We start from the raw sequence: 19,825 nt of genomic DNA, 5'->3' as shown, positions 1-19,825 counted from the left end.
AAAGAAAAGGAGATGGGTTCAAATCCTTCACTTAAAAAAAGGCAATCTGATGGGCATTAGTCTGTTGGCGTGGACACCTCTTCCTCCTTGCTGTTTGAACACACGGTCACCACAAATTTCTTGTGTATGTTTCTTTTCCTGGATAAAAAGGACAAATTACATGAATTGTCCCCTGCCAGATAGGAACACAATCTCCTTTGTTCTTTGTTGAGCACTTGCCTGACAGATGGTGAATAGCCAATATTTATATATTCTGCAGGTCTGCCAAGCACCAAGCATTAAGTCCAAGTACTTATATTAAAATTTTGTCTTAGAAACAAACAAGCAGAAATAAAGCAGAAATCAAATTCCAGCTTTGGTTGTTAGAGGACCATTTAATTTCATTTTTACCTCTTACTCAATAATCTATCTCTTGGTTTTGATCTCTGATCTTGTATGAAGAACTCATTTAATATTTGCCTATCTAGCTCTAGTATCTTGTTTCTATTTGGATGGCTTCTGAATACTTATATTTTTCACATATTATTCTTCTGCCATTTTTTCTAGATTATTAAACTCATCCTTCCCCTCTTCCCCTTCCTCCTCTTCATCTTTGGTGTTGGCTATAAATGAACTCTGAGACAAACACCCTTGTATCACACTGGAGAATTACCACAGCATGATTAAAAGTCACTGCTATATATATATCACAGATTAATCTGAAACAGTGTGATCACGACTGCCTTCTGCTAGGATTTTTCTCAAGGATTCTCTGTAGCCATATCATAAAGCCACTATGTGAAAGTCTTAGGCCTTCACTACTGCACATCTGCCCCTGCCGCATGCCCAGCTGTGGCCCCATCATGCATTCCTTTACCTGCTCTGCTCCCCACCCACCTGCAGTTTCCCTCCCCTCTGCCTCTCAGAGTCCATCAGAAGCCCTCTCTCCTCTGCCAGGACTCCTCTAACTCTATCATCCCCCCACACTGAAACTACAGTGTTCAAGTTCAGTCCTGCTCACTGAACTTACCTGGACAGGGACTTTCTTGTGGCTTCTGAATTAGATCACAAGATCAATGAAGGCATATACCAAGTCTCAGTGGGACACATAACACCCAGTGCATTTAGACTAGACCTAGAAGATGCTGTGGAAAAGGCACATGCCAGGTATGCCAGGCTCATTTATTGATCATTTGCAACATCTTAGCAAGTTACTTTTTTTTTTCTTTTTTTAATAAAAGCAGCACATACAGTGCATCACCTGCAATGCAATTCTGGGCTCCTGACATCCTTGACTCACTTAATCCTCACTCTCCTATGTAATGGTTATTAATATTATCTCCACATTGCAGATGAGGAGCCTGGAGCACTGTGAGGTCATCGTGAATTCCAGCTTCACATACATAGTAGAACTCGTTCTGCGGCTCTTGCATTTTCTGTCTTATTCCTTGCAGCCTCCTTGAGAGGAAACAAGGTTTGAGGGAGGGGTTGTCCCAACTCGCATAGCTGGCAGTGGAAAAGGGGGCCTCTGAATGCTTCAAAACCCTTTCTTGCTCAGCTTTATATTTGCTCTGAAGTATTAAAATGCAAGGAAATTTGAAAACATAATAGCCTGACAATTTGCAGTTTACATAAAACTCAATATTTGATGCCAGTATCCAGGGCAGTTAATCTGTGTGTTAGCTTTCTATGGACACTGTAGCAAATTACCACAAATTTAGTGGCTTAAAACAGGAATTTACTCCCATGTAGCTCTGAAGGGCAGAAGTCACTGGGCTAAAGTCAAGGGGTCAGGAGTTTGGAAGATGGCGGCGAAGGGAGTGCATCACCCCCGTGTACCACGTCACTGTGCGGGAGAATGACGAGTTAGAACGGCTAAAAGCTATCTTGTTAGGAATTTCCAGCAAAATTGGGGTGCTCCAAAACCTAGAGGAAGGATTTTCATGGCACGAGGATCAGCTATAGGGGCTCAAACGCGAGTGATTTGTCCGCACGGAGGGTCACGCTGCTTATTCAGCAAATCGCCCCGCAGCTAGAGTCTGTGGCGCACGCTGGGAAACGAGGAGATAGCAACACAAAGATACAGCGCTGCGGATTCTGTGGGCTCCTGCCAGCTGTGCAATCACTGTACACAGTGCTGCTGGGTTTGAGACGGGGGAAGGAAGCAGTCCAGTTCAGTTCTCCACACCGGTCAGACCACAGAGGAAGGCAGCGGCCACCATCTTGGACAGCTGACGTCACCATCCCTGTTTTCGACTGATCGCAGCTCATTCAGCTATAGAACAGGTAATTTCAGGCTGCCATTCACCTGCGTCTCGCAGACAAATTACTCAGGCTCAGTGCTAAAAAACCCACAGAAACTGCTTCTTGGAGCCTGCTCCTATCAGAACATACACGGAGCCCGGAGCTGCCGAATTCCGGCTCCCAGAACTGCTCTGGCCCAGGGCTAAAGAACCCATGGAAACTGCTTCTCGGTCAGGGTCCTGCTGAATACTGTGGAGGTAAATACCAACCGAGCCTTCATAGGCAGTCGCAACAGGATAGAGACGAGGCTTGTGAGGGCCGGTCAGGACTCACCCGTTGCTTTGGTTACCTGGAAAAGGGAATGAAATGCTGCTATTTGCATGGGATACCAACATGGCAGAGATCTGATGTCATCAGAAAGCGGCGGAGGAGATAACTTCATCGATACCAGCGGCGACAGAAACAGTTGGTCTCCTGGTAAAGAAAGTGAGTCACATACACCCGAGTCTCTCTCACTTTATCATCAAGCCAGAGGGGCAGAGCAGAGCCGCCGCCTGAAACTGGAAAAGGCCCAGCGACCCGCCGGCATGGTAGTACGTCACCCTAATTGGAGTAGGGGCAGAGCAAAGCCGCCTCCCAAGCCCACAAGGTAGGCAGACCTGCGACCGACCGGCGGAACAGGCCCAGCGGCCTGCCGGCGTGGTAGACACATCACCCCAATTGGAGTAGGGGCAGAGCAGAGCCTTCGCCCACGCCCGGAACAGGCCCAGCGGCCTGCCGGCATGGTAGTCACGTCACCCCAATTGGAGTAGGGGCAGAGCAGAGCCGCCACCCGTGCCTGCAAGGTAGGCAGGCCTGTGACCGACCGGTGGAACAGGCCCAGCAGCCTGCTGGTGCGGCAGACACGTCACCCCAATTGGAGTAGGGGCAGAGCAGAGCCTTCGCCCGCGCCTGGAACAGGCCCAGCAGCCTGACAGCGTGGTAGTCATGTCACCCCAATAGGAGTAGGGGCAGAGCAGAGCCACCTCCTGCGCCTGGAACAGGCCCAGCGACCCGCCAGTGTGGTAGACACGTCACCCCAATTGGAGTAAGGGCAGAGCAGAGCCTCCGCCCGCACCTGCAAGGTAGGGAGACCTGCGACCGACAGGCAGAACAGGCCCAGGGGTCCGCGGGCGTGGTAGACACGTCACACCAATTGGAGGAGGGGCAAAGCAGAGCCGCCGCTCGCGCCTGCAAGGTAGGCAGACCTGCAACCCACCAGCAGAACAGACCCAGCGGCCCGTCAGCGTGGTAGACAGATCACCCCAATTGGAGGAGGAGCACAGCCGCCGCCCGCCCTACAAGGGAGACTTGTCAACTATACAAGAGCAATATATAGGGGGAAAATTTCAAAAACAACAGTTTCACCAAGCAGAAAGAAATGTGAGCAGTATGAAAAGACAAGGAAAGAAAGGACCACAAGCAATGCAGGTCAACTCAACTTTAGAAGAGGTAATAGCTGCAGCAGATGGAATGTCAGATAAAGAATTCAGGATATACATGCTTCAGATGATCTGGAGTCTCAAGGAAGACATTAGACAGCAAAATCAGAAAATGAAAGATCACTTCAACAATGAATTACATAAACAAATCCAAGAAGCAAAAGATCAACTATACAGGGAGATAGAGGTTATAAAAAACAAACAGAAATCCTAGAAATGCAGGAAGCAGTAAACCAATTTAAAAACTCAATTGAGAATACTACCAGCAGAGTAGATCACTTAGAAGATAGAACATCAGACAATGAAGACAAAGTATTTCAACTTGAAAAGAACATAGACAGCTCAGCAAGATTGTTAAGAAACCATGAGCAGAACATCCAAGAAATATGGGACAACATAAAGAGACCAAACTTAAGAGTCATTGGGATACAGGAAGGTATAGAGATCCAAACCAAAGGAATGAGCAAACTATTCAATGAAATTATACGAGAAAACTTCCCAGACTTGAAGAATGAGACAGAATCCCAAATCCTAGAAGCCTACAGGACACCGAATGTGCAAAATCATAAGAGATCCACACCTAGACACATTTTAATGAAGATACCCAACATACAATATAAGGAGAGAATTTTAAAAGCTACAAGAGAAAGGAAGCAGATTACATTTAGGGGTAAACCAATCAGGATAACAGCTGATCTTTCAACACAGACTCTGAAAGCTAGAAGATCCTGGAATAACATATTTCAAACACTGAAAGAAAATGGGTTCCAACCAAGAATCGTGTATCCAGCGAAATTAAGCTTCAGGATGGAAGATGAAATTAAAACCTTCCATGATAAACAAAAGTTAAAAGAATTTGCAGCTAGAAAACCATCTCTTCAAAACATCCTCGGCAAAACATTACAGGAAGAAGAAATGGAAAATAACAATGAAAACCAACAGTGGGAGGTAGGACAGTAAAGGGGGGAAAATAATCAAAGAGGAAAAACAAACCATGTTTAGTAACATAAATAAACAAATATGGCTGGAACAACAACCCATATCTCAATAATAACCCTAAATGTTAATGGCTTAAACTCACCAATTAAGAGACACAGGCTAGTAGAATGGATCACAAAACAAGACCCAACAATATGCTGCCTACAGGAGACGCATTTGATAGGAAAAGACATACATAGACTGAAGGTGAAAGGTTGGGAAAAATCATATCACTCATATGGACTTCGGAAACAAGCAGGAGTGTCCATACTCATATCAAATAAAATAGATTTCAAGCCAAAGTTAATCAAAAGGGATAAAGAGGGACACTACATACTGCTTAAGGGAACCATACACCAAAAAGACATAACAATCATAAATATATATGCCCTAAACAATGGTGCAGCTATGTTCATCAAGCAAACTCTTCTCAAGTTCAAGAGTCTAATAGATCACCATACAATAATCATGGGAGACTTCAGCACACCTCTCTCACCACTGGACAGATCTTCCAAACAAAAGTTAAATAAGGAAACTATAGAACTCAATAACACAATTAATAACCTAGACTTAATTGACATATATAGAATATACCACCCAACATCAAGCAGTTACACTTTTTTCTCAGCAGCACATGGATCCTTCTCAAAAATAGATCATATATTATGTCACAGGGCAACTCTTAGACAATATAAAGGAGTAGAGATAACACCATGCATCTTATCTGATCATAATGGAATGAAACTGAAAATCAACGATAAAAGAAGGAAGGAAAAATCATGCATCACTTGGAGAATGAACAATAGGTTACTGAATGATCAATGGGTTATAGAAGACATCAAGGAGGAAATTAAAAAATTCTTAGAGATAAATGAAAACACAGACACAACATATCGGAATCTATGGGACACATTGAAAGCAGTTCTAAGAGGAAAATTCATTGTTTGGAGTTCATTCCTTAAAAAAAAACAACAACAACAAATAAATGATCTCATACTTCATCTCAAAATCCTAGAAAAAGAAGAGCAAAACAACAGCAAAAGAAGTAGAAGGCAAGAAATAATTAAAATCAGAGCTGAAATTAATGAAATCGAAACAAAAGAAACAATTGAAAAAATTGACAAAACTAAAAGTTGATTCTTTAAAAAAATAAATAAAATCGACAGACCCTTAGCCATGCTAACGAAGAGAAGAAGAGAGAGAACTCAAATTACTAGCATACGGGATGAAAAAGGCAATATCACAACAGACACTTCAGAAATACAGAAGATAATCAGAAATTATTTTGAATCCTTATACTCCAATAAAATAGAAGATAGTGAAGGCATCAATAAATTTCTTAAGTCATATGATCTGCCCAGATTGAGTCAGGAGGATATAGACAACCCAAACAGACCAATATCAATTGAAGAAATAGAAGAAACCATCAAAAGACTACCAACTAAGAAAAGCCCAGGACCGGATGGGTATACAGCAGAGTTTTACAAAACCTTTAAAAAAGAACTAATACCAATACTTTTCAAGCTATTTCAGGAAATAGAAAAAGAGGGAGAACTTCCAAATTCATTCTATGAGGCCAACATCACCCTGATGCCTAAACCAGACAAAGACACCTCAAAGAAAGAAAACTACAGACCAATATCTCTAATGAACCTAGATGCAAAAATCCTCAATAAAATTCTGGCGAATTGGATTCAAAAACATATCAAAAAATTGTGCACCATGATCAAGTAGGATTCATCCCTGGGATGCAAGGCTGGTTCAATATACAGAAATCAATAAATGTTATTCACCACATCAATAGACTTAAAAATAAGAACCATATGATCATCTCAATAGATGCGGAAATAGCATTTGACAAAGTACAGCATCCCTTTATGTTCAAAACTCTAGAAAAACTAGGGATAACAGGAACATACCTCAACATTGTAAAAGCCATCTATGCTAAGCCTCAGGCTAGCATCATTCTGAATGGACAAAAGTCGAAGGCATTCCCTCTAAAATCTGGAACAAGACAGGGATGCCCTCTCACCATTTCTGTTCAACATAGTTCTCGAAACACTGGCCAGAGCAATTAGACAGACGAAAGAAATTAAAGGCATAAAAATAGGAAAAGAAGAACTTAAATTATCACAGACATGATTCTATACCTAGCAGACCCAAAAGGGTCTACAAAGAAACTATTAGAGCTAATAAATGAATTCAGCAAAGTGGCAGGATATAAAATCAACACGCATAAATCAAAGGCATTCCTGTATATCAGCGACAAATCCTCTGAAATGGAAATGAGGACAACCACTCCATTCACAATATCCTCAAAAAAAATAAAATACTTGGGAATCAACCTAACAAAAGAGGTGAAAGACTTATACAATGAAAACTACAGAACCCTAAAGAGAGAAATAGAAGAAGATCTTAGAAGATGGAAAAATATACCGTTCATGGATAGGCAGAACTAACATTATCAAAATGGCGATATTACCAAAAGTTCTCTATAGGTTTAATGCAATGCCAATCAAAATCCCAACGGCATTTCTTGTAGAAATAGATAAAGCAATCATGAAATTCATATGGAAAAATAAAAGACCCAGAATAGCAAAAACAATGCTAAGCAGGAAGTGTGAATCAGGCGGTATAGCGATACCAGACTTCAAACTATACTACAGAGCAATAGTAACAAAAACAGCATGGTACTGGTACCAAAACAGGCGGGTGGACCAATGGTACAGAATAGAGGACACAGATACCAATCCACAAAACTACAACTATCTTATATTTGATAAAGGGGCTAAAAGCATGCAATGGAGGAAGGATAGAATCTTCAACAAATGGTGCTGGGATAACTGGAAATCCATATGCATCAAAATGAAACTGAATCCCTTTCTCTCACCATGCACAAATGTTAACTCAAAATGGATCAAGGAGCTTGATATCAAATCAGAGACATGGCGTCTGATAGAAGAAAAAGTTGGCTACGATCTACATACTGTGGGGTCGGGCTCCAAATTCCTCAATAGGACACCCATAGTGCAAGAGTTAAGTTTTTTCTCAGCAAAAGAAACAACAAGAGAGGTAAATAGGGAGCCTACATCCTGGGAACAAATGTTTACTCCACACACTTCAGATACAGCCCTAATATCCAGAGTAAACAAAGAACTCAAAAAATTAGACAATAAGAAAACAAATAACCCAATCAAGAAATGAGCCAAGGACCTGAACAGACACTTCTCAGAGGAGGACATACAATCAATCAACAAGTACATGAAAAAATGCTCACCATCACTAGCAGTCAGAGAAATGCAAATCAAAACCACCCTAAGATACCATCTCACTCCAGTAAGATTGGCAGCCATTATGAAGTCAAACAACAACAAGTGCTGGTGAGGATGTGGGGAAAAGGGTACACTTGTTCATTGTTGGTGGGACTGCAAATTGGTGCAGCCAATTTGGAAAGCAGTATGGAGATTTCTTGGAAAGCTGGGAATGGAACCACCATTTGACCCAGCTATTCCCCTTCTCAGTCTATTCCCTAAGGATCTAAAAAGAGCATGCTACAGGGACACTGCTACATCGATGTTCATAGAAGCACAATTCACAATAGCAAGACTGTGGAACCAACCTAGATGCCCTTCAATAGACGAATGGATAAAAAAAAATGTGGCATTTATACACAATGGAGTATTACTCTGCATTAGAAAATGATAAAATCATAGAATTTGGAGGGAAATGGATGGCATTAGAGCAGATTATGCTAAGTGAAGCTAGCCAATCCCTAAAAAACAAATGCCAAATGTCTTCTTTGATATAAGGAGAGTAACTAAGAACAGAGTAGGGACGAAGAGCATGAGAAGAGGATAGGAAAGGCAGCAGAATACAACAGACACGAGTATGGCAATATGTAAATCAATGGAAGTGTAACTGATGTGATTCTGCAATCTGTATACAGGGTAAAAATGGGAGTTCATAACCCACTTGAATCAAAGTGTGAAATATGATATATCAAGAACTATATAATGTTTTTAACAACCAACAATAAAAATAAATAAATAAATAAATTTTAAAACAAAAAAAAAATCTACTCATTTCTATCCTTCTCCATTGTCAGGTATTGCTTAAATTATTAGAGACAGAACTCTGAAATCCAGCTCCATCGTATCACAGTTTCCTACTTCAGTAGGTTATATATTCCCTTTTGTGTTTCAATTTTCTCATATGTAAAAATGGGACTAACAATAATGTCCCAAAATAGATTGTTGTAAAGATTAAGTGAGTTATCATATATAAATCATTAAGACTGATATTTAGAAAAAAAATGTGCTAAGATTCATGAGAATGAGCTGGGGTTGTGGCTCAGTGGTAGAGTGCTTGCGTAGCATATGTGAAGCACTGGGTTTGATTCTCAGCACTGCATATAAGTAAATAAATAAAGATCCATAAAAAATAAATTAAAAAAAATAAAATAATAAAATAAAATCAAGGGGTCAGCTGACTCGAGGGGAGGATCTATTACATTTCCTTTTCCATCTGGTAGAGGCCACATGCTTCTTGGCTCCTGTACAGTCCATTCCTCTGTCTTGAAAGCTTATCACCCAAGCCACTGACTCTGTTGTCATATCCTCTCCTGCCTCTTATCAGGACCATAGTGACCACATGGCTCACCAGGATCATCTCTCTATCTCCAGACCCTTAACTTAATTGTATCAGCAAAGTCCCTTTCATTATGTTCAGGCAACATGTTCACAGGTACTAGGGATCAAGATGTAGATGTCTTTGGGGTCATTATTCAGCCATCTTTAATGTGGGCTAAGCACATGGTCTTTACTAGCACAAGGTCTTGGAGATTGAAAACCTGCCCTCCGCTACCCCTCCCCCACCACTGTCTATGGCATCTGCAGCAGTATTTCTTATGTTTAATTCTAAAAATTAACTTTTAAGATGGAATACGAAAAAAAAGGAGAAATATGCTGAAGGGTTAAACTGAAATGAATGCCCTCAGTCTGAAGTATGATTTAATATTTCTCTATACTGTGTATGTTTTATGTTCAGGATTGTGTCCTCCCAACTGCACATACACATTGCACACATCTGTGCTGAGACAGAAGCAATCTCCACAGCTCCTAGCCCCCTCCACCAGCTGAAAACCATGATTAAATTGCCTTTCCCCATAAACCTTTTTTCATCAGAGTCACAGTTCAAACTGCATAAGTTTAGCTATGTAAAAAGGCAATACAAGAGAGGAATTTCTGCCAGCAACATGAAGGGAAAAAAATGAATGATAACTATAAATGCTTGAAAAATAAAATTTTCATGTTCTAGATTAAAACACACACGCGCGCGTGCACACACACACACACACACACACACATACCTATCTTGGTTTGGATTAGAGGGCTGAATTCTGTTAGAAAGTGACGTGATAGTCATCTGGGTTTTTTTGTATCCCAGTAACTAAAATATAAATCTATGTAACTCTAACTTAGAGGCCATATTTATTTGAAATGTTGTGTCTCAAGGGAAGAAAATCCTATTAGGATGGTTGCGCATTCCTCTGCCCACACTGCTCCCTGCCCACCTGCAGTTTTCCCTCCCCTCTGCCTCTCAAAGTCAACCCGGAACCCTCCCTCCTCTGCCAGGACTTATTTTCAAAAATATATTTCATAAGAAAATGAACACTTGATTCTATCTTTAGAATCAACAGTAAAGAAAGCAAAACGGAGATCAAAGGTCAAACTACACGTGTGGAGAAGTTTTTTAAAGTTTATTAGCAGAAAGAGTCTTATCATAATTGCTCTGAATTTTAGTGGATCTGTACTTTACAACATAATAGAAGTATTAACCAGAAGGTGCATCGTGCGGGCCTCGTACTTCTGGGGTTAAGAAAGCTTAATCAACAGTAGTTGAACGAGGTAAATCTAATTCACAGATAGGTTGGTGTAAAAATATCATCTTTATTTTAATAATTTTGTTTTGTAAGTGAGATCAAGTCCTTGTTTTTTTTTTTCTCTAAGCCCTAATTTAGTTTGACTCTGTTATATACCAAGCACTGTCTCCACCTGCCTTGGGGCCTCTCAATCTCCTCTGTTGCCAAAATGCCTCCATCTCCAAAAGTCTGACACCAAGCTTGGTACACATGAGCCTGTGCCCTTCCCCAGCAGACCTGGTCTCCCTGCATTGATCTTTATGGCAGGTTGTCACTGCTATCTAGCCTGTTCCCTAGAAATGGAGCCATTCTCAGCCTCAAGTATCTGTTATAGTCAATACCCATATCCTCTCGGTGCCAGCTCCTATATCCACCCCCTGGTGCTCTCTTCCTTTCTAAACCTCCTCCTGCAGCGCTGTCCACGTCCTTACCATCAAGTACCAACTGTTATACACAGCCTCGGGCTGCATCTCCAGTGTTGTCTTGTGTAACTCTCATTCAGAGTTTCCAATGTGAGATGGCGGTTCTTTACTTCAGGCCCTTTCCTGAGCCATAAAAATACTAATATTTGTTGAGAACCCCCAACAAAGGGTATGGTATGTAGTGTTATCTAGATGTATCTAACCAAAATTCCCTTTCTCCATGGCACACCTGTTAATGCCTCACAGGGCAATATTCTTTCTTTGCCTATACTGTCAAGTCATTTCCTACAAATTGGATCATGTTATCCCTGCTTTAAAACCGTTTTTGATACCTAATGATTTTTAAGATTGTGTTCAAAGACCTTTTACCATCTGGCCCTGTTCTGATGTCTCAGGCTAGTTTCCTGACCTTTCTTCCTCATGAACATTCTCTTCTCAGGACAGCTGAGTAATGTGAACACTCATGTTCTTTCATGTGTGCACACACAACTCTGCCCCTGCCCAATCACTCACTGATACCTCCTCTATTGAGCTGCCCCAACTTTTCCATAAAGATTTGGTGACACTCTCCCTTTTTGTAAAACTGGTCACATTTTGTAGAAAGTATTTCTCCCTCACTGGACTGCAGATACCTGAAGTTTAGTAACCATTTTATTTATTTTTATTATTTTTATTTTTTTTATTGATTGTTCAAAACAATACAGAGCTCATGATATATCATCTTTCATACATTTGACTCAATTGGGTTTTGAACTCCCATTTTTACCCCAAATACAAATTGCAGAATCACATCGGTTACACACTCACATTTTTTACATAATGGCATATTAGTGACTGTTGTATTCTGCTACCATTCCTATCCCCTACTATCCCCCCTCCTCTCCCCTCCCCTCCCATCTTCCCTCTCTACCTCCTCTGCTGTTGTTCGATTCTCTCCCCTTATTTTTTCCCTCCCCCTTGCCCCTCACAACCTCTTATAATTTTGTGTATCATTGAAGGTCTCCTACCATTTCCATATGCTTTCCCTTCTCTCTCCCTTTCTCTCCCCCCATTCGTCTTTGTTTACTGTAGTCTTTTCCACATGCTCTTCCTTCCTGTTCTGTTCTTAGTTGCTCTCTTTATATCAAAGAAGACATTTGGCATTTAGTAACCATTTTATTCATCCTAATTTCAAGACACTTAATACAGTGCCTGGCACTTAGCAGGTATTCAATAACTGTTTGCTGAAAGAATGAATGAGTGAATGAAGAAATGAGTGAAATGAATTAGAAACTATAAACTGAGGAAGTTATGTTAAACCAGGAAAGTTGACCTTAGAAACAGAAAATAAGTTGCACTTTGTGTTGGGTTCAATAATATGATTTGAAATTCTAAGGAAATGAGCTCAGCTCTCAGTAAATTAAACAACTGAGATGAAACCAAAAGCATCAATACAGGCAGAATTTATTAATATGCTGATTATGGGAAAAATCTTTAAAAATATAGGTCACTTGAGTCATTGTATTTCTGTATAGGAACATAACTTTTAAGTGTTTCTCTTATTGCACATTTCTTACTTTTCTTATAAAAATAATGAACCCATGACCTTGTATCATGAAACACATGTGGCAGTTAGTATATGCAATATAAATACTATTTTGTTATTTACTTTTATTGCATATTTTTAAAATAATACCCCTTTCCAGAGATTTACCTCTTCATACCAGAATATTATTTCAATGATGATTCATAAGGCAAATGTTTTTTCTCTAATTTTTTTAACTTTCTCTTGCTATTGCTCCTTTTGAAACATTTTCTTCTCTGAGTTCTGCCTCTGACTGTCAGCATCACTAGGTAATCTCAGCATATTTACAAAGTTATCACAGAATTTGGAGCCTTTACTAATTTGGAAGTTGTCACAGAATTTGGAGCCTTTACTAATTTGAAATTTTTATCTTCCACCATTTTTGAAGATTGACAAAAACAACTTTTCATCCATGTAAACACACTGGGGAAGATTTTTGAGCATAGACAAGACAAGTGTTTAAGAGCAAGATTCCTGCCAGTATTCCCTTAGCTAGAGGGCTGTCCCCCATACTTGGAGAGTCAGCAGAGTACTCACTGCCACTGGCTCAGATCCACTGCTGACGTCCGGAGAAGCAGCTTCTGACTAACGATAAAACAGCCTCATAAAAGATGGATGATCAGTTGGATGTTTGTTTTACATCTTTGAAACATCTGGATTTGGGGCTCTTTCGTTCATCCAATCATCAATTCAGCAAACATTTATGAAGTGTACGTTCTTTGCCAGACACTGCACTAGGCACTGGGGAGTATAAAGATGAATAAATCCCCTTTCCTCAAAAGGCTCCTAATCCTGTGTGCACGTAGGGAGGCAGAGGAAATTATCAGACATGCAACGAGTCCTTTCAGAAGAAATATAGTACCCTTCCAGGCAGGGGTCAGGGTGGGGTGGAGACGATCCATTTGCCAAGATGCAGGGGGATAGAGAAGTTTTGCTAAGGAGTGGCCTATGAACTTGGCCTTCAAGAATGTCTTGAGAGTTTCAGGATGAGCCACAGCTGAGGGGCATTGCTCACAGGGTAGACAACATGGTGTAAGGCCTGAGCAGAGAAAGTATCTGCATGTTCAGGGAAGGGAAATTTGTCTATTATAGCTAAAGCACTGGCACATGGTAGAACCTCAAGGAATGTTCCAGAAAATTCATTGCTGGTTAGGGCGAGTGGGCCCTGAAGGATATTCTCAGGAGTCTGGACTTTATATTCTAGGCATTGAGAATCTCCCATAAGCTATTTGTGCAAGTCAAACTTTAAAACAAGATGATTTTTAAATTTTTCATTATAACTGTTTATCATCAGGCTGTTATAGATTTCTGCATAATTATTTGAGGTCTGTCCCTTAAATTAGGTCCTACATGCAAAGTGACAACCCAGCTGTGTTATTGTGAGTGGGCATTCTCCAGTACAATTTTATTACATCTCCATTTTTTGAAATATCACAGATTATTTTCATCACCTACTTCCTCAGTGTGAAAGAAAGAAAATTAACCTACCTTTTTCTTTATTCAACTACTTATTTATTTTCAGAACATTTAATTCATACTGAACAGAAGCCCATATGCTTCATAAAATATTTAGAAAAAGAATTCTTCAGCCACCAAACATTGAAGCAATCTGTACTCCTGAAAATCCAACATCAATAGTGAAGTATCTAAAATTTTGAACAACAAGTAACAAACTTAGCATGTTCTTTATGGATGTTGAACTCAGTAGGATTTATGGGGAATTTGTGAATTATCATCAAATGAAAAAGAAAAGATGGAATTTTGAGGCTTAGAGGATAATGGTTTTATGAAATAGCCATTACTTCTCTCAAAAATATACTACATTTTCAACTGTGTAAATACTTGTGGATCACATCAAAATACTACATACATCCAGAATCCATTATAAAATGTTACTCTACCATTTCACTTACACCCTGACTACTTCTTTATGATGAAACAAGCAAATTATTAATTTAAAAATATATGGAAAGAAGAAAATGAGTGATGGAGTTTTGAATGCACACTTCAGATGCTTTTAATATGAACAATAAAAGAAGCATAATCCCTTTTTTCATATACTTTGATAAGATAGTGGGTGGTAATTTCTGAAAGAACAAGTAATATTTAAAATCACTATTTTTAAAATAAACTGAAGTAATAGGATAGAGACTGGCTTCACTAATCTGACTGGGAAGGTTAGAGATGAACTATCCATGCAGGTGAGAATGGAATTAAACCTGAATGAGTAGAAAGCCTTAGCCACATGTTGATCTAAGAGAAGAATGGCCCAGGTATAAAGAAGATCATCACCTACCTAGAACCAAGCTTGTTCTGTGATTGATATTTAATCAATTTATGTGGAATGAGTGAATGAAGTTGGAAGGATTTGACTTCAACAGTCTGGAAGTTCCATCAGGGTCAGGACCAGAAAACACCCAGGACTTTGCAAGACCAGGTTAGAGAAGTTTAGATTTTAATTTTAATTGCAAGGGGAAAACATTGGAGGGTTTTAAATGAGGGAATTATGTGATCTGATTCATGCTTTGATTGAAGAATTTTTCTTTTTGTGTGTCCAAAATGTTGGTAGGAACAAATATGATTACAGTGTACTAAATGTGGTCCCAAAATAAGTTGCTGGGAAGACTCCCTGCATGCTTTTATGTCTAAATTGAAATGATTCTATTTTGAAAGAACATTGGAAATAAAATTAAAAACCTACTGTGGCTCACTTCCAAGCCTGATGTATATTCTGAACTGCAGAATAATGATGTGCCTTAGCTTATCATCAGGAGCTTTACCAGTTCATCTCCCAGCTAGGGCTGCAAGATCCTCATTATCACCATGGAACCCTAGCATGCAGTCACAAGACCTGCAAATTGATAAGTGACAGGGACTGGACAGAAGCAACTGCAAAACAACCAACCCAAAATGATGAGTATACAGGGAAATAGAAAAGCAAAACTGCACACCATCAACACAAAAAGTTCTTAGTCAAAATTCTAAAATGTGAATAAATATAATATTAGGGAAGGAAAAAGCATTAAATAGATTATTAAATCACTCCAGATGCTTGTTTATTTATGATTATTAAGCATATAGATGAGAAAAAGACTCATAAAATAGAACATGAAGTGTTAAATGAACCAAGAATGGTTGTACATGATGCACTACCACATTAGAAACCCAGAAATTAAAAAGAAAGAAAGAGTGTTCTAGAATGTGATAAGACATAGTTAAAAGAAATACTTGGTTAATTATTATCTTAGTTTATTTTGTATTGCCAAAATAGAATATCACAGAGTGAGTGTTTTATAAAGAAATTTATTTCTCATAGTTCTGGAATTCTATGGAGAATATCCCAGGAGGTTGGGAATTCCAGGATCAGGGTTCCTATGTATCCGTGTGTGGTGTTTCATGAATGACACCTTCTACCTGTGACCTCACACAGTGGAAGGGATAAGGCAGGTCTCTGGGCCTCCTTTATAAGAGCACTAATCCTATCCATGAGGGCTTTATCATCCTCATGGTCTAATCACCTCCCCAAAGCCTCCACACCTACTTCCTAACATTATCATCTTGGGAGTTAGGATTTCAATATATGAATGGGAAGGGGGTCACAAACATTCAGACCACAGCACTGGGAAGCTAGCTAGAAATGTTTGCAATAGTCCAGACAAGAGATGATGGTATCTTGACCTCTTATGTATTTCAAAGCCACAACTTATTGTTTTGTAGAAAATCTGACAGCATTTGCTTATGAGTTGGGTTTTATGGGAGGGTAGTGAGGAAGAGGGTTCTCAAGGGTACTGCTGAAGTCTAACCCTGGACATGGCACCATTAAATAATTAGGGAAGACTGAGAGAGGAACAGTTTGGGGTGAGGTTGGAGGAGAAGTATCCACAGTTCCACTTTGAACATATACAAATGGCAAAGCCTACTTCCATTTAAGTGAACTTGTGGAGTAGGCATAGGGGAGAACCTACAACTAAAATTTTTGATTCGCCACAATAACTTTTTTTCTTTCTGACAATTGTGGCTTTGAAAAAATTACATTAAGTTTGTGGAAAAATTTTAGTAATTTACAGAATGGAAAGTATTGTGAAGAATGCAGTCCCTTAGTTTGGCACATCCTTAAGAGTCAATAATCCACATGGTTAGTTATCTAGTTATAAAAGAATTCTGAAAAAGACCGAACAATAAAAGGTTATAACTAATCTGATTACAGCATAACTGGCTGGTTAAAACATAGAATTTGACAGAAATAAGAGAAGGTTGAACCTAAGAAATCATGCAAAAGACTATAAAACTAAATTTAAAACTTTAGTTATCCATAGTAACAAGGATTATTCTAAGTCAATGGAATTCTTAGCCACACTAATTTAAATTTCTCCTAAATACCAACTTCAATTCAATGCTATAAATATTTGTTAAAACTTAAATTCACAGATGGTACTATTCTAAGCAAGATGGGTACAATCTGAGTTAACGTGAAATTCTTTAATATTTTATTGAATTGCATTTAAATAAGAAATACAAATTTTTAAATGTGTTTCTCTAATAAGTGAAAATTCCAGGTTGTCACTGAAATAAGCCACAATGAAACCAAAGGTCTAATAGTATAGATTTTTCTTCTTAAGGGCAAAAGTCAGTAGAAAAGTCCTTGGAAGGAGCTATTTGAATCTGTGATAAGTAATAGGTACTCTGTAGATTCCCCTCTATTGTCTAGCTTCAACACATTGCTTAGGAGCTATGTTCAATTATAGCCTTTCGACTCAGAAATCAAAGGATTTAGGGAAAACAGGTTTCCAGGGTCAGTCACCAAACTGTAGATAACTATTGTGGAATGTCAGTCCCTAACTTGAATCCTAGGGTAGCAGTCAGTTATGATCTTGAGAGTGGAAGCTAAGACTTTAAAGTACACAGCACCCTCCCTCCAGTAAGGTGAGAGTTTAAGGCCCACTCTCAGCAGGCCTACGCAAGAGGCAAAAATATCTTACATTGGTTCTGCAAGCAGAGAGGAGTTGTTACAGAATAGGGGAGATAACCAAAATTTGGGCTTGTTTTCCAGTTATGTTCAGGGCATGGTGCTCAGTAGGAGCTTAGTGAATGTTGCACTGAATGAAAATAAACCAGTTCCAGCCCCTGTACAGCCTCAGTTGGGCAACTTCATCTCTCTGAACCTTTGTTGTTTTATTGTAGAAATAAGATCTACATCATAGGGTGGTTTCACCTTTTTTGTTAGCCTTCAGTTGTAGGTAGGTGATCTTAACCAGAGAAAATAAATTTTTTTCCCTTATGAGATTCAATAAGGTTGTTTTTGTTTAGAATTTTTTAAGTTATACATACAAAAAAAAAAGTTGTCCATCATATGTCTGGATCATTTGAAAGACTCTAGAATTAAAAGGCTAGACCAAACCAATGGCTTTTCAAATGTCATTATCCAATAGCTTTGTGGTCTCAAACAATTCACAATTGTAAACAAGTGACATATTGGTTTGGGTGGGGTCCAAACAACCACTGATCCTAACAGACCCTTCTGGGTCCCAGATTTTCCTTCCCATGTTTATTTTATTCCAATTGGGGATAGTAAAGGGGCATTAATTTGGAGAAATGGTTCTCAGCTCTGACTGCACAATAGAATTATCTGGCAAGGATGAGCTAGGAAGTCATTTTTGAAAACATAGTACTTGAGACCCACCTTCCACAATTTCTGATCTGTTAAGTTTAGGTTTTTGCCTGGACATCAGCACTTTCCCAATCTCCCCAGGTGATTTCAACATGCATCCAAGGTTGACACCACCAAGTAAGAGAGTGAAATCTGGGCTCCAGTAGTGTTTTGACTACACACTAGCACACTGTTGTCCCCGCTAGAGCCTCGATGGTAGGCAAAAATACCCATTGCAATTCTAAGTACAGCTGACCACAGACAGTCTACCTCATACTAGCAATCACTGCAACAGGAGGGATGACTACTTCAGTGCATGCTCTCTGGCTTTTTAACCCAAGATCTAATTTCTCAACATAGGCGGCAAGTGAAAGACAAGAGACTCTCCTGAAGAATTTTTTTTTTTTTTTTTTTGGTACCAGAAATAGAACCCAGGAGCATTTAATCACTGAACCACATCCCCAGCCCTTTTTATTTTTTTGAGACAGGGTCTGACTAAGTTGCTGAGGCTAGCTTTGAATTTACAATCCTCCTGTCTCAGCCTCCCAAGCTGCTGGGATTATAAGCATGAACCATGGCACCCAGCTCCCTAAATTAGCCCCGAAACAGAGAAGTGATAAGTAGATATATTAAATAGCTAGGGTTATATCTGACTGGAAGTGGTAGAAAACTCAAGAGAAGAATGGCTTCTGTAAGGTGGAAAGTATTTCTTTCTCACAAACATAGGCAGTCCAAGGCTGATGTGGTAGTGTCACAGTCAGAGGCCAGGCTTCTTTCATCTTGCCTATCATAAGAAGAAAACTGCAATTTCAGACATTGTGTGAACACTCCAGCCTGCAAGGAAGAGAGAGGGAAGGAAAAGGTGCCAGGCTCTCTTTGCACACACTTCCCTGACGGTGCTTACAGCCAATCATTTGTATCCCAAGGACAAGCACTTAGTCAAATGGCCATGTCTACCTTCCAGGGAGGTTGGCCCAAAATAGCCTATGCTAAAAGCCACGCACCCAGCTGAGGATGGGGGCTCTTTTGCTCTTGAAACAGAAGGAATAGATATTTGGAAATGGCCAACAGTCTATGCCTCAGGGGTCCCCTCTCCCACCTCATGCAGCTGGATTAGAACTATTAAGTTACGTGTAAACAATGTGTTTTACTGGGGTCCCCCGAAAACCACTGACAGGAGGCTATTTTTCTTACATTCTGAATTTCAGCAGCTCTGGCTCCCACTGCCCTAAGAAATCACCAATCCAACAAAAAAATAAGGAATTGTTCAGAAAACCAGCCCCTAAATCCAATGCCTGCCCAGTGTGGCAGAGTGAGTGCTCACACTCAGAGGGAAAGGACTCTCCTCCCTGCAAATTTCTGCAAATTGATACTGATGGCAGGAGAGCTTTCTCTTATTCATCCTGGAAGCAGCACAAATTATTTTCACGGGGTCGTAAATATGTTGAACACTCTGTTATACTAACCTCTTAAACCAGTTGTCTTGAGCAGCTACAAATCATAGTTCAGGAGCAACTTTCTAAGATTCCAAGGCCCCTGACATTCCTGGATGCTCAAGCTAAATACCTGGGATTAAGAGTGAAGGGTATG

General features: G+C 39.7%; 1 protein-coding gene across 3 annotated transcripts in view; it reads left to right on the top strand.

Moving 5' to 3' along the window:
• Nucleotides 1-19,825, top strand: part of LOC308639887 (ADAMTS-like protein 1) — a 384,577-nt gene that overhangs the window by 252,836 nt on the left and 111,916 nt on the right. The window lies entirely within an intron of this gene.

The sequence above is a fragment of the Spermophilus citellus genome, assembly GCF_964194105.1.
Source record: "Spermophilus citellus genome assembly, chromosome: 2".
NCBI lineage: Eukaryota > Metazoa > Chordata > Mammalia > Rodentia > Sciuridae > Spermophilus > Spermophilus citellus.
Note: the sequence above shows the minus strand (reverse complement) of the source record. Positions and strands in the feature narration are given on the sequence as shown.